The sequence below is a fragment of the Chiloscyllium plagiosum genome, unplaced genomic scaffold (genome assembly GCF_037043375.1).
Source record: "Chiloscyllium plagiosum isolate Xiang-an unplaced genomic scaffold, Cpla_swu_hap1 HiC_scaffold_8, whole genome shotgun sequence".
Classification (NCBI taxonomy): Eukaryota; Metazoa; Chordata; class Chondrichthyes; order Orectolobiformes; family Hemiscylliidae; genus Chiloscyllium; species Chiloscyllium plagiosum.
In genome coordinates, this window is record NW_028270146.1 from 51,976,477 (window position 1) to 51,991,856 (window position 15,380).

A 15,380-nucleotide genomic window follows, 5' to 3' on the forward strand; every position below is an offset into this window, starting at 1 on the left:
TCTATCAGTGTGTAAGTTAGCTCGCTGAGCTTGAAGGTTTGTTTTCAGACCTTTTGTCACCATACTAGGTAAAATCATCGGTGAGAGTCTCTCGTGAAGTGCTGGTGGTATGTCTCGCCTCTCTGTTTATAGAGCTTGGTTTCTTAAGATGGGTAATGTCATTTCGATTCTTTTTTTCAAGAGAAGGTAGATAGGATCTAAATCGATGTGTTTATTGATGGAGTTCTGATTAGAATGCCATGCCTCTAAGAATTCTCGTGTGTGTAGAGCCATAAAGGAAGTAACTGCCAGAGTGAATGGAGATTTTAGCTGAAGCCAAGAGGCCAACAGAGCCCTTTCAGTATACAACTAAGGACTACTACCGTCTCTGCTGTCATTCTTCCCATAGCAGTCAGTGGAGACACTGTAAGGTAAGACCAGGCACCCTCTCATTGGGCTCCTAGAATAGCTGTAGTCTCGCTTCATAATAGCTACTCCATGGCCCACAGAGAGGTACATCCCTGGCAATGACAATGCCTAACACTGTGGCTATACTGTTTGAAAGTGCGTCTCCACCCTAAAATGACCAGGGTCTGCTACTTTAACTTACCTGGAGCCGGAGCTATTTTAACTTACCAGGCCTTTGAAGATGTGTCCATTAAGTTAGGTGCAGCTCTTGTTTTTAACCTCTGGTGGCAGGACATGATCAGTGAAGGAAAAAACAATCAGCCCCAAGTCGAACGAGCAACTCAGCAATGTATAGCCTACTGACTGTGGAGTCAGAAGTGATGTGCCAGCTCTGGACATTGTTGTTTAAGGTTTTGAAGTCACTAACAGCGTGAAGAATCCAAAGAGAAGCAGAAAAAAAATGTGGAATACTGAGTATAACCTTTCTGAAATACTAAGAATAAATTAATGTCTCAATTTAAGAGTATTTTAAGAAAGGAGCAGCAGGCAGCATTCCTCACAAAAGAAAAGCTCTGTTTAAACTGGATGCTTGAGGAAAAAAAATGTGCAGAGCTGAATTGAAGCTGGAAGAAATCTGCTCTAAAATCTATAAAAAACAATGAGAGAAGGGAAACAGTTCTGAAGCCTGAGACAGTCAATTAAAAATCATGATTTTTTTTAAAAGATCAGAAATTCTGGCTGTTGCCATTTTGGAAATGGAAAAAAGCATGAATCCAACATTTTATCACAAGTCAGAAAGTAATCAAAAAAGAGTTCTTCTGCTTAAAAATGTTGGAGAATCTGTTGGAAAGTCTAAATAAAAACCAAATGAACTGCGGATGCTGTGAATCAGAGACAAAAATACAAATTACTGGAAAAGCTCAGCAGGTCTGGCAGCATCTGCAGAGAGAAATCAGAGTTAATGTTTCGGGTCCAGTGACTTTCCTCTGTTCTAAGGAAGGATGACTGTACCCAAAACACAATGGTGGCTCAGTGGTTAGCACTGCTGCCTCACAGACCCAGGTTCGATTCCAGCCTTGGGCGACTGTCTGTGTGGAGTTTGCACATTCTTCCCTATGTCTGTGAGTTTCCTCCGGGTGCTCCAGTTTCCTCCCACAGTCCAAAAATGTGCAGGTCAGGTGAATTGACCATGCTAAATTGCCCATAGTGTTAGGTGCATTAGTCAGAGGGAAATGGGTCTGGGTGGGTTACTCTTTGGAGGGGCGGTGTGGACTGGTTGGGCCGAAGGGCCTGTTTCCACTCTATAGGGAATCAATCTGTCTATCTATTAACTCTGATTTCTCTCCACAGATGCTGCCAGACCTGCTGAGCATTTGCAGCAATTTCTATTTTTGTTGGAGAGTTTTAAAGAGATGCAGAGGAATCCAACATTTTTATTTAAGAAGATTCAGAAGCACTAAAAAGTTTTGAAAAGAATTTAAAACAAATTCCAGAACGTTATTGCAATAGTATTACTATATTTCGAAAGTTCAAAGCACCAAGTAATTTAAAAACATAGCAGTTGTCAAAGAAGAAACATTTTTAAAGGCACCAGCAGAAGAAATCAATGCGTTGTGCTTGAATGATAGCCAGCACTGAAAGACCACGGAATGCCCTAGATACATTGAGACACAGCAGAGTTCCAAATATATTGCAAAAATTCAAATAATTTTTCTTCAGAAAACTGGTGACTATTTGTTATTGTTAAGGTCAACATCGCAGCAAAAGTCAATATTATATCTGTGAATTCTTAAAATAAAATGTAACTGCAGATTTGGGAAGCCAAGTTAAAATGCATAAATGAAAAACTCCAGCGTACAATTGTTCACTAAATTCATGTGCATGATTGATAGTGCTGGGGTACAAATACAATCAGTTCATTTGGACATTGCAGATGTTCACAACGTTGATGCTGCCAGACCAGCGATTGCACATATACCAATATAGACCATAAGACCATTAGATATAGGAACAGAATTAGGCCATTTAGCCCATCAAAGCTCTGCCATTTAATCATGACTCAATCCCCTTCTCCTACCTTCTCCCCGTAACTTTTGATCCCCTTACTAATCAAGCACCTATCTAGCTATGGGTCAAGATTAGAGTGGTGCTGGAAAAACACAGCAGGTCAGGCAGCATCCGAGGAACAGGAAAATCAACATTCCGAGCAAAAGCCCTTCATCAGGGCCAAAAGGTCGATTTTCCTGCTCCTCGGATGTTGCCTGACCTGCCGTGCTTTTCCAGCACCACTCTAATCTTGACTCCAACCTCCTGCATCTGCAGTACCCACTTCTACCTATCTAGTTATGTCTTAAATACACTCAATAACTTGGCCTCCACAGTCGGCTGTGGCAACGGGTTCCACAGGTTCACCATTCTCTGGCTGCAGACATTCCTCCACATCTCGATTCTACAGGGTTGTGCCTTCACTCTGAGGCTGTGCATTCGGGTCCTAGTCTCTCCCACTAGAGGTAATAGCTTTTGGGTGTCCACTCCATCCAGGCTGCTGTATGATGTGACCTTACATTAACCAGTCAGACATCAGAACCAGAAAACAAACAACAGTGGACACTTGCAAAATGCAAGAAAACACGGAGTGCCTCACTTTCCTCCGAATTAGCAGAACTAAAATCTCAGCTCTCTACTGCTGAGAGAAAACCAAACTCCAAGAGTAAAAGGCTGAACAACTGGCTCAGAATAAATCCAAACTTGGAGAACATTGTCTCAGAGATGATGAAGTATTTAAGTGATGCCTCTGCTCAGCTCCCAAAGATGAACAAAAAGCTGAAAAAGCAAGAAGTAAGAAAAGCTATAGGTTCCGTATCATTAATCAAAGAAAAAGATTGCCAGTCCACAGGAAGATATGATCAATTTGAATATAATACAGACCAGACTGAACAGGAACAGCTGCAGAAAGATTAGCTTGAGCCCAGAACAATGCTGAAGGAAGTGGCCAACAGGCAAAACAAAACGGGTGGAGGTGCCCAGTACTGTACAGGCATCAATAATCTGCAAGCCACCTATGGAACAGTTGTTTAGAAAAAATGCCAGCAAAGGCCAGCAAAAGTCAGAGAACTCACGCAGCACATGAAGGGAATACAACAACTGCTGAAGTAGCAAGTGGAAAAGGCCCAGGTTTTCGAGAAAACAAAACAAAACGACAAGACAATCAGAAAGAAAAGATTGTATCACATTGACAATAGACAATAGACAATAGACAATAGGTGCAGGAGTAGGCCATTCTGTCCTTCGAGCCTGCACCACCATTCAATATGATCATGGCTGATTATCCTTAATCAGTATCCTGTTCCTGCCTTATCTCCATAACCCTTGATTCCACAATCCTTGAGAGCTCTATCCAACTCTTTCTTAAATGAATCCAGAGACTGGGCCTCCACTGCCTTCTGGGGCAGAGCATTCCACACGGCCACCACTCTCTGGGTGAAGAAGTTTCTCCTCATCTCTGTCCTAAATGGTCTACCCCGTATTTTTAAGCTGTGTCCTCTGGTTCGGGACTCACCCATCAGCGGAAACATGTTTCCTGCCTCCAGAGTGTCCAATCCTTTAATAATCTTATATGTCTCAATCATATCCCCTCTCAGTCTTCTAAACTCAAGGGTATACAAACCCAGTCGCTCCAGTCTTTCCATGTAAGGTAATCCCGCTATTCCAGGAATTGACCTCGTGAACCTACGCTACACTCCCTCAATAGCCAGAATGTCTTTCCTCAAATTTGGAGACCAGAACTGCACACAGTACTCCAGGTGTGGTCTCACAAGGGACCTGGACAGCTGCAGAAGAACCTCTTTGCTTCTATACTCAATCCCTTTTGTTATAAAGGCCAGCATGCTATTAGCCTTCTTCACTACCTGCTGCATCTGCATGCTTATCTTCATTGACTGGTGTACAAGAACACCCAGATCTCTCTGTACTGCCCTTTTACCTAAATTGGTTCCATTTAGGTAGTAATCTGCCTTCCTGCTCTTGCCACCAAAGTGGATAACCATACATTTATCCACATTAAACTGCATCTGCCATGCATCTGACCACTCACCTAACTTGTCCAGGTCACCCTGTAATCTCCTAACATCCTCCTCACATTTCACCGTGCCACTCAGCTTAGTATATCAGCAAATTTGCTAACGTTATTACTAATACCATCTTCTATATCATTAACATATATTGTAAAAAGCTGTGGTCCCAGTACTGATCCCTGCAGTACCCCACTGGTCACTGCCTGCCATTCTGAAATTGAGCCGTTTAACACTACTCTTTGTTTCCTATCAGCCAACCAACTTTCAATCCAAGTTAGTACTTTTCCCCCAATACCATGTGCCCTAATTTTGCTCACTAACCTCCTATGTGGGACTTAATCAAAAGCTTTCTGAAAGTCTAGGTACACTACATCAAATGGATCTCCCTCGTCCATCTTCAGAGTTACATCCTCAAAGAATTCCAGAAGATTAGTCAAGCATGATTTCCCCTTCATAAATCCATGCTGACTCTGACCTATCCTGTTACGACTATCCAGATGTGTCGTAATTTCATCCTTTATAATAGACTCCAGCATCTTTCCCACCACTGAGTTTAGACTAACTGGTCTATAATTTCCTGCTTTCTCTCTCCCACCTTTCTTGAAAAGTGTTATAACATTAGCCACTCTCTAATCTGCAGGAACTGATCCCAAATCAATCAAACTCTCGAAAATAATCGCCAATGCATCCACGATTTCTCGCGCCACCTCCTTCAGTACCCTGGGATGTAGACCATCAGGCCCCGGAGACTTATCAACCTTCAGACCTAACAGTCTCTCCAAAACCAAATCCTGGCAAATATAAATTCCCTTAAGTTCAGGTCCTTCAGCCACTGTTACCTCAGGGAGATTGCTTGTGTCTTCCCCAGTGAACACAGATGTGAAGTACCAATTCAATTCTTCTGCCATTTCTTTGTTCCCCGTAATATATTCCCCTGTTTTTGTCTTCAAGGGCCCAATTTTAGTCCTAACCATTTTTTTGCCTTTCACATACCTAAAAAAACTTTTACTATCCTCCTTTATATTATTGGCCAGTTTTCCTTCGTACCTCATTTTTTCTCTGCGTATTTCCTTCTTAGTAATCCTCTGTTGTTCTTTAAAAGCTTCCCAGTCCTCCGTTTTCCCACTTATCTTTGCTATGTTATACTTTTTCTCTTTTAACTTTATATGTTTCTTAACTTCCCTCGTCAACCACAGCCACCCATGCCTCCTCCTAGGATCTTTCTTCCTTTTTAGAATGAACTGATCCTGCAACTTCTGCATTATATACAGAAATATCCGCCATTGTTCCTCCACTGTCATCCCTGCTAAGATATTGCACCATTGAACTTTGGCCAGCTCCTCCCTCAAAGCTCCATAGTTCCCTTTATTCAACTGAAAAATTGTCACTTCCGATTGTACCCTGTCCCTTTCAAATTGCAGATTGAAGCTTATTGTATTATGGTCACTACTTCCCAATGGCTCCTTCACTTCGAGGTCCCTGATCAATTCTGGTTCGTTACACAATACCAGATCCAGAATTGCCTTCTCCCTGGTCGGCTCCAGCACCAGCTATTCTAAGAATCCATCTCTAAGGCACTCCACAAAGTCTCTTTCTTGAGGTCCAATACCATCCTGATTCTCCCAGTCTACCTGCATGTTGAAATCCCACATAACAACTGCAGTAGCATCTTTGCGACAGGCCAATTTCAGCTCCTGATTTAACTTACATCCGACATCCAGACTACTGTTTGGGAGCCTGTAGATAACTCCCAAGAGGGTCTTTTTACCCTTAGTATTTCTCAGCTCTATCCACACTGACTCGACATCCCCTGATTCTAGGTCTACCCGCGCAAGGGACTGAATATCATCCCTTACCAACATGGCCACCCCACCCCCTCTGCCTGTCAGTCTGTCCTTACGATAGCACGTGTAGCCTTGAATATTCATTTCCCAGGTCCTGTCCACTTGAAGCCACGTCTCAGTTATCCCCACAATATCATATCTTCCAATTTCCAAAAGAGCCTCAAGCTCATCCATCTTATTTCTAATGCTTCGTGTATTCATGCATAGTATTTTTAATTTTGTTACTGCCCTCACCCTTCCCATCAACTCCTATTTCACTCAACCTTACAGCATGATCCCTTTCCGAGTTTTCTGCCTCATTGATACAATTGTCTTTCTTAACTTCCCTTGTTCTAACTTTCCCTCCAATTTCCTTCTTAAACATCCAGTTTGTTTAAACGTAGCTGTGTTGCAGTAGCAAACCTGCCTGCCAGAATGCTGGTCCCTAACCTATTAAGGTGCAAACCATCTCTCTTGTAGAATTTATGCTTACCATAAAACATACCCCAGTGATCCAATGAGAGTCAATTGCATCTCCAGACAAAATCATCATCATGAGATCCAGATGTATTAAGAAACCCCTGACACATTATCGAGACAAACAAGCTCTTTGTTCTTTAAACCAGTTGATTTTGGTTCGGAAAAAAGATGGATGTCGTATGTGTACTTATCTTTAAAAGACTTCACCAATAAGCACTGACTCTAAATGCTGCGTATATACAATGTTGCAACCCCCACCCACCACCCTGTCTGGCTGGCGTGAGTAGGCAGGACACACAGGAACAATGTCTGGATTATAACTGACCAGGTGTTTTGCTGTCTTAAAGAAATCAGGCCATAGACTTATTTCATCCCAAATGAGTGCTTGATTATTAGAGCATATTTGTTAGTGTGACAAAAACCTTCTGGATTTGACAGAAATATTTAGCTCACACCCACCCCATGGAAAGCCGCAGGAGTGGATATCATCAGGAGAAGACAAGAGGCAGTCCCTTTCTACAGCAGTAACTGTAATATTCTATCAGTTTGGATGAGGAGGTGGCTAGGTCGGTGCTTGAATCAGTGGGTGAGATAGGTAGCTGGGTGGGTCACTGGGTAGCTGGGAGAAGTAGGTAGGTAAGGAAGGTGATTAAATGTGGCAGTAGGAAGATGCCTGAGGTGGGCGAGTGGATAATTCGGTGGTTGAGAGGTAGGTCAAGCTGGAGGGTAGTTGGAGAGTGGGGATGGTTAAGGGTCAGTGGTATAGTTACAGTTACTCAGATGTTAGACCAAGTTTTAAACTGGTTAACATTTCCTGGACAATTATGAAGATAAATAGTGTCTCAAATTTCTGACTTGGAAATATTGTCAATCTGAAATGTTCTGGGCAATTCCTATATTTGTCCAAACATTAGAACCTCCATGGAGCCCTGACGTGAGTTTTCAGTCATAAACTCTGTCTCCAACAATCCAGAGACTTAAAGATTTGGGCTGATTCTGATTTTGTATGATCTTGAGGGAGGTCATCCGAATTACAACGAGTAAGTGTTAGTAGAAGTGTCACATACCTAATTTGGTCATGAGTGAAACAAATGATTTATAAAATGTTTATATTCTCCAGTTTAATATCTTTTTACGATTCAGCACACACAGCGTCATTCTACACTCTGCAAATGTACAGGGTTAACTGAGTAGTTGGTGCATGTGTGAAGGAATCAACATCAAGAAAAATCATTCTTAAAGGCTTTCTTATTTACTGTGCAATGTTGTTACAATAGCTATTTAAAAAAGTAAATATATTAGTTGAGAATATCTTGCTAAACACTTATTACTAAAAATGGACTTCCCCATTTATAAAAGAAGCAATATCTCTTCAGAATGTATTTTTGAATTTCCTTATTTAGCAGTTTTGTGCAAGAACACATGCAAGTTAGAAGTTTCAGAGCTGGTTGCAGTTTTGCACTGTTTCCAACTTGGTAATAGTGACAAGAATTCTGAAAAAGATCAACAGCAGAACTGTACAGTTTGGTGTAGAGATGCAGAGGAGTCCAACATTTTCACATGATTTGTGCTGCCTAAGTCTGCCAAGTTTACTCATGAAAAGCAGTCGACTGGACTTCAATCCATATTAGGTATTAATACAGATTGATGCACTTCAAAGGATTACAATAAGTATGCCAAACAAAACAAGGCATCTGATTGGTCAGGGCTGCTATGATTTAATGTTTTTCTGAACTGACTCAAGATCTGAGCCTTTTCCTAGGTTATATTAATGAAATCATGTTACAGAATTTATGAAATCATGTTAGCCACTCTGGTAATGGTAAAAATTTTGATTTGTTTACTGAATTCCTCTGGAATGCAAAGTCTTTCACTTGTTCTTCTTTTTTCTATTTTTTAGTTTTGATCAGTGTTCTTTCAGGTAAATAGAAATTTGGGAATCTTCAGGGAATGAGTTGCAGTGCCGACTGTCGAATCAGTTTAGACCTTTCCTTATGTTACTTACTGTCGGTAACAATTCACACAAGTGAACCTTTGTAAATGGTAGGATTTTGACATCAACAAAAATGTGGGCATTAAGTCAGGGAACTGACAGCAGGAGACCCAAACTAATTTGATTAATCGGGTTTTGGAAGGAAATGATGCTTTACTATATGTGTTTACAGTGTTTGGATGAGGGTGAGATGCTCTTTAGAAGGTCTATGTGGACTTGATAGGCTGGATGGCCTGTTGTCACACTGTAGGTATCCTATGGAAGGCAGGTCAGGGAGACAATCTTGAAGGGGAAATAGCTGGAACTGATCACAAAGTGTTGTATCCACTGCCTTCCTCAAAATTCTGCATAGCACATTTGTTGAATGTCCACCGGTAGCTGGGTGCCTCACAGTCTAGTACAAATCAAGCATGCTGTGCACACTCTGCCCACCTGAAAATGATACAGTTCTACAATTGATGTGCATATGTAAGGAGCTTATTACCAAAAACCGGTGGAAGTACATCTTACTCAAGTTGTCACCTTTCCCATATTGCTTGTGAACCTCCCAGAATGGGCAGTGGACCACCTGGATGCTGCCTCTAATAAGGAAATCTGTGCCCTATTATGCTTTGTGCTGGTTGTACAAGTATCTATCACTTCCCTGGCATTGAGCTGATGTCTGTTCTGTGATAGCTAGAAACAGAGGTGGCTTTTGTAATGAGACAGTGAGGAACTGGAGTTCACTGATTGCTCGGTCTAACTCTGTCTTCATTGCAATGTCCCTGTATGCTCCATAAACATGATTCTCCTAAACCCTTCACTCATGCAATTAGGCAACAGCAGACAGCCAGCCTCATCACATCACCATGACTGCTCTAGGTCCAATTTCCATACCACTTCACGCCCTTCAGGGCTTTACTTTGGAGCTCAGAGCTACCTAGAACTTACACTCTTCTGCCAATTTGCTTTGTGTGCAGCGATAAAATATGCATCTAAATAGGATGGATGTAGCATATGGCTTTTAACTTTCAATCTTAACACTCACTCACTTTGTACTTAGTTGGAAGTTGCCAGACTCTCAGACTTGCATTGCTCTTTGGTGCAGAGGGAGAGGCAGGCAACTTGTCATGGAGGTTAGCCATGAACAGTCAAGAGGTGAACATGTTGCTGTTCAGCACCAAGCTGTGTCAATTTCACACCTATGACATGTACTGGTAGCTTATGTGGCAAACATACTGCATGTACTTCAGCCAAATGGCCATGTCTGTAAGTTAAAGTGGAGCAGTGTTTATTAGGGTGCTCCTGATTGTAGCACCCAGTCTTCCTGAGAGAAAGACGCACATAGATTGAGATTGAGATCCTTTGTCTCCCTTTTGTTTTCCCATTGATGCTGAACACCTATGGCTAGAGTGATGGAGTGCAGGTCCATGTGTATATCTAACAGAGACTGAGTTTGCAGGACCTGACCCTCCAGATTGGCAATAACCTGTCCACAGAAACAGGCAGACACACATATGCTAGAGATAGCAGGACAGTGATACATTGGGGGCCTCCTCCATCCTTCATTCCAATTTACCAAGTGCCTCTGACAAATCCTAAGCCTATCTTTGCATTTTTGACCAAGAAATAATGGCCAAGGCCATGGGATCGTCTTCTGCCCCGGTGCTGAGCATTTGTCTAGTCTTTGGCAAAAGTCTGAGTGTCAGTAACTGGGGTCATTTCATCGTCAACCAACCATGGAGGCACGTCAGCGATGTACTCACCATATTGTGCTCCTGAGTCTAACCCAGATAGAATACCCTACCGAGGTTAAAATCCTTCAAGCTGCTGGAGGGTGCAGGTGAAAGCCTTTCTGTACATCCTCCAGGTTCAGTGCTTCCTCCTCAGATGTGGAGAGCTGGAGTCAAAACTCAGATCTCCAGTGATAGCTTATTTTTGTCTGATGTTCCCTGGGATCCATTAGTGCCTGCATAAGAGAACAGAGGGAATGAATTGTTCTAAGAGAGAAAAATTTATGCAGGTTAAAATTGAGTTGATACTGGTGGTACTGGCAATGCAACATTGGTTGCACATTGAGGTCTGTCTGTCTCCACATGAGCGGAGATGGTATTTGTCAGCTAACTTTATGAATTTTCTCTTCAAATGGAGTGATGATGTCCACCATGCCACCATCAGTTTTGGCCCTCTCAACCCAGATGTGGGCCAGCTTTTCCTGCAGTGTGAGACAAAGGGAGGAATTGAGTATGCTGTCAGTGGATGGAAGTGGTGACTCAGGAGGATAAGAGGTGTTTAATGGACCTAGTGAGTGGGGAAAGAAGTGCAGAGAATGAGAATAGTTAATAGTTTGGGAGGATGCTCTGGGTAAGAGCCATTGAGTGAACATTTTGCATACAATAGTGACAGTTGTAATTCCTGAGCCTAGGTGAGAGGCATGTATGGTGGCAGAGTTAGGCCCTGTGAGTGAATGGGAGCAGTGAGAAAATGGTGGTACTTACCCTTGCAAAATGTGGAAGTTCATTGACCTTTTTTCTTGCACTATGGAGAGTTTCTTTTGCCAATGGCACAGCACTGACCTGGATCACCATCTTAGTTCAGAATGGATGTGTCTGATGACATGGTCAGTGGGATACCATCTTCTCAATCACTCCATCCACCATCACCTCTCATCCCTGAAGGTACAGCTAGGTGGGTGATGGCATCCTTTTCTGGGCCATGTGCTCAGCTGTAAATGTTAAGTAATGCAATACAAGGCCCAATCCCTGGTTTGGAGCATCTGAAGTAGTGTACAGCTGTGCTTTAAGTATGGTGCCAGAAGATCCTGGCACTGGTGAGCAATCTGCCTCTCCTGCTATGTGATTCCTCAACAAGGTAAACAAAAAGACCAATTGCATATTTAATCAGATAAACAGTGGAAGATGCATGACAAAAGTTACTGTAAGCTATGATGGACTGGGTGCTATGTATCTTAAAATCTTGCTCATGCCCGATACGTCGATTCTCCTGCTCCTTGGATGCTGCCTGATCTGCTGCGCTTTTCCAGCAACACATTTTTTGCTATGTATCTTACTCAACATATCACTTTAACTTAAAATTCAAAGATTCAGCCCCAATTATGTTTGTTGAAAAGGTTTGAGATCAAGTAATATATGTTGTACTTTTTAAAATTTTTCTTAATTTGTGATAAACATACATATCTCAATGAAGAGTATAGGAGAACATGCCAGGAGCAGTACCAGACCTACCTAAAAGATTTGGCATTAACCTGATGAAGCTACAGGGCTGCTTGCATGCCAAACAGCATAAGCAGTAAGTGATAGACAGACCTAAGCGATCCCACACCAACAGATCAGATCTAAACTCTGCCATCCTGCCACATCTTGTCATGAATGGGTTCAGACAGTTAAACAGTTCACTGGTGAAGAAAGCTCCAGAAATATCCCCATTCTCAATGATAGGGCCAAAATATCAGGGCAAAAGATCCGGCTGAATCACTTACAAAAACCTTAACCAAAAGTGTCAAGTGACCTCACCCAGAGGTTCTCCATTTCATTGATGTCAATCTTCAGCCAATTCAATTCATTCCATGTAATATTAAGTGGCTGGAGACATTGATTAGTGCAAAGGCTTTGGGCCTTGATAACATTCAAACATTAGTACTGAAGACTTGCACTTTAGAACTTTCCACTTCCCTAGCCATGTAGCTACAGCACTAGCACATTGGTTAGGTATGTCCAGTACAAAAGAAGTGAGACAAAACTAATCCAGCCAATTACTGCCCCATCAGTCAATTTTCGAACATGATGGAAAGTGTCATCAACAGTGCTATCAAAGAGCACTTGCTTAGCAATAATTTGCTCACTGATATTCAGTTCGGATTCTGCCATGACCACTCAGCTCCTCATCTAATTACATCCTTGGTTCAAACATGAACAAAAGAGATGAGGTAAGTGTGACTGCCCTTGACATCAAGGCTGCATTTGACCAAGCATGACATTAAAGAGTCCCAGCAAAACTGGAGAGAAAGTGAATCGAGAGAAAACTTTTCATTGATTGGAGTCATACCCAGCATGAAGGAAGTCAGGTTTGGTTATTGGAGGTCAATCATTTCAACAAGAGCACATCTCGACAGGAATTCCTGAGGGTTATGTTCTAGGCCAAAGCATCTTCAGCTGCTTCATCAATGACTTTCCCTCTGTCATAAGGTCAGAAATTCTGTTGTTTAAGGGTGATTGCACAATGTTCAACACCACTCATAACGGCTCAGAAACTGGAGCAGTCCATATCCTGGGCAATATCTAGATTCAGACTGACAAGTGGCAAGTAACATTCATGCCACACAAATGTCAGGCAATGACCATTTCCAAGAAGAGAGAATCTGATCATTTCTCCTTGACAGTCAATGGCATTACCATCTCTGAATTTCTCACTATGTACATCCTAGGGGTCACCATTGACCATAAATTGAATTGGAAGTGTGATGCTGGAAAAGCACAGCAGGTCAGGCAGCATCCGAGGAACAGGAGAATCGATGTTTCAGGCAAAAGCCCTCCTTGATGAAGGGCTTTTTCCCAAAACATCGATTCTCCTGCTCCTTGGATGCTGTCTGACCTGCTGTGCTTTTCCAGCACCACACTCCCAAATCTAATCTCCAGCATCTGCAGTCCTCACTTTCACCATAAACTGAACTGGACTAGTCACATTAATACAGTGGCTATGGGAACAGTTCACTCACCTCCTGTTTCCTCAAAGCCAATCCACCATCTACAAAGAGAGTATGGAATACTCTCCATTTGCCTGAGTAAGTGTAGCTTCAACAGCACCCCAGAAACCCACAAAAATTACCATTTCAAAGGACAATGGCAGCAGATGCAATAGAAACACTAGCACCTCCAATTTCCCCACTAAACTACTCACCAGCCTGATTTTGAAATGTTAATAATCTTTCTCTGTGGCTGGATCAAAATCCTGGAATTTCCTCCTGAATGGCACCATGGATCTACGGCACATGGCCTGCAATGGTTAAAGAAGGTAGTTCACCACCACCTTCTCAAGGGCATCTAAAGATAGGCAATAATTGCTGGCTCAGGAGCAACATTTACATACAGTGAATGACCAAGAAACTCACATGGCCTAATGGGAGTATTTGTTATTCTTATTGGAACCTAATGGAAAGGGAGGAGCACATGGCAGTTCTGAGAACTCTAGTAAATACATCATGATAAACTGAGTGTATACTGTTACTCTTTGGCTTGCAGTGCAAAGTTGTGCTTGCTGTTTAACAGAAGGTATATGAGTATAAACTTAAAATAATTTAAGCTACAAAATAGCTTAGATGGCTCTTCCTTCAGATCTCTCTCCCTGTCAAGAAGGGCCTGTGTCTATTTGGTTTCTCTCTCTCCTGTGGTATGGCTAAATTGAGCAATTTATCATGGGGATGAACGTTTCCCATCACTACTGCATCTCAATTACATTGCACTACTATTGTAACCATTGAAAAGCCTTCAATCAATATTTCAATGAATCAGTAATATTTCAAACTGCTATACATCACTGACTTGGAGTACAGTCATACATGTTCACGTGCTCTGTCAGAAATCTGAGCAGGTGGAAAAATGCTACTCATGATACCTATTTGCTTACCACAAATGTGAAGTGACTTGGGGGAATGAACAAAAGCTTTTCAAACTTCAAAAGGCCCTGAACGACCAGCATTCCTTCTACAAGAGGTGTTACTGATTACATTGTACAGAATCATTGAACAATTGTGGAATAATGAAAATGCTGAATTGTTTCAGTCTATTGTCGCGAACATGCATTTTTAAAAATATTTGATTAACAAAAAATGATTTATCAAATTAATGTAGTATAACACCTTTCATCTTTCCAAGAGTTTGAAATTAGATAATATACAGGAATCTGCTGGCAGAAACATTTTTTCTATTTTAGAAATTTATCTTTCCCTTACCTGCCATGTAATTCACAAGTTACTCTACAATCTAAAGTAACAGAGACAAGTTAATCTTGCTAACACGCTTTATAAAATGACCCGCTGAGGTGACCACAGGATCACATTCGCAGCTTGTTGCAGGACGATATTGAGCAGTAAACTGAAAGTGGGAAACTGTTCACATTCCCTGTCCTCCTGAGGCTCCCTGTGATTCTTCTTGCTTTAAATGTGAGAGATCACTCTTCAGCTGTTTATGGCCTTTACTCCTGAATCTGGGGATCCATAATTCTATGCAAAACCTCACAACTGACAGCAGGATCTTCAAAAGCAGTCCATGAAATAGAGGACAAGCTTCTAATGTTGTACTTCTATTCTGGTGATTGATGAAGCTTCTGGAGTAAAATTACAATGGAACTTTTCTGATCCTCATCGTATCCTCTTGAAACAGAAGGAACATTTTTTCTTAGGTATGGGTCATCAATATGCTTGGACTCAGGGGCCGTATGCTAAACCAGGCAGTGATATTTATGAGTTAAATAGCAAAGGTCACTCCACCGACAAACAGATTGCTAACAAGCTGTTGGCACCCCAGCACCCCTACAACCCAAAACCACAATCTTGCATTCTCAAACCATCGGATTTGTTAACATTCTGTGCAGAGTTATCTCTTCAACCATACAAAGCAATCTTCCAAA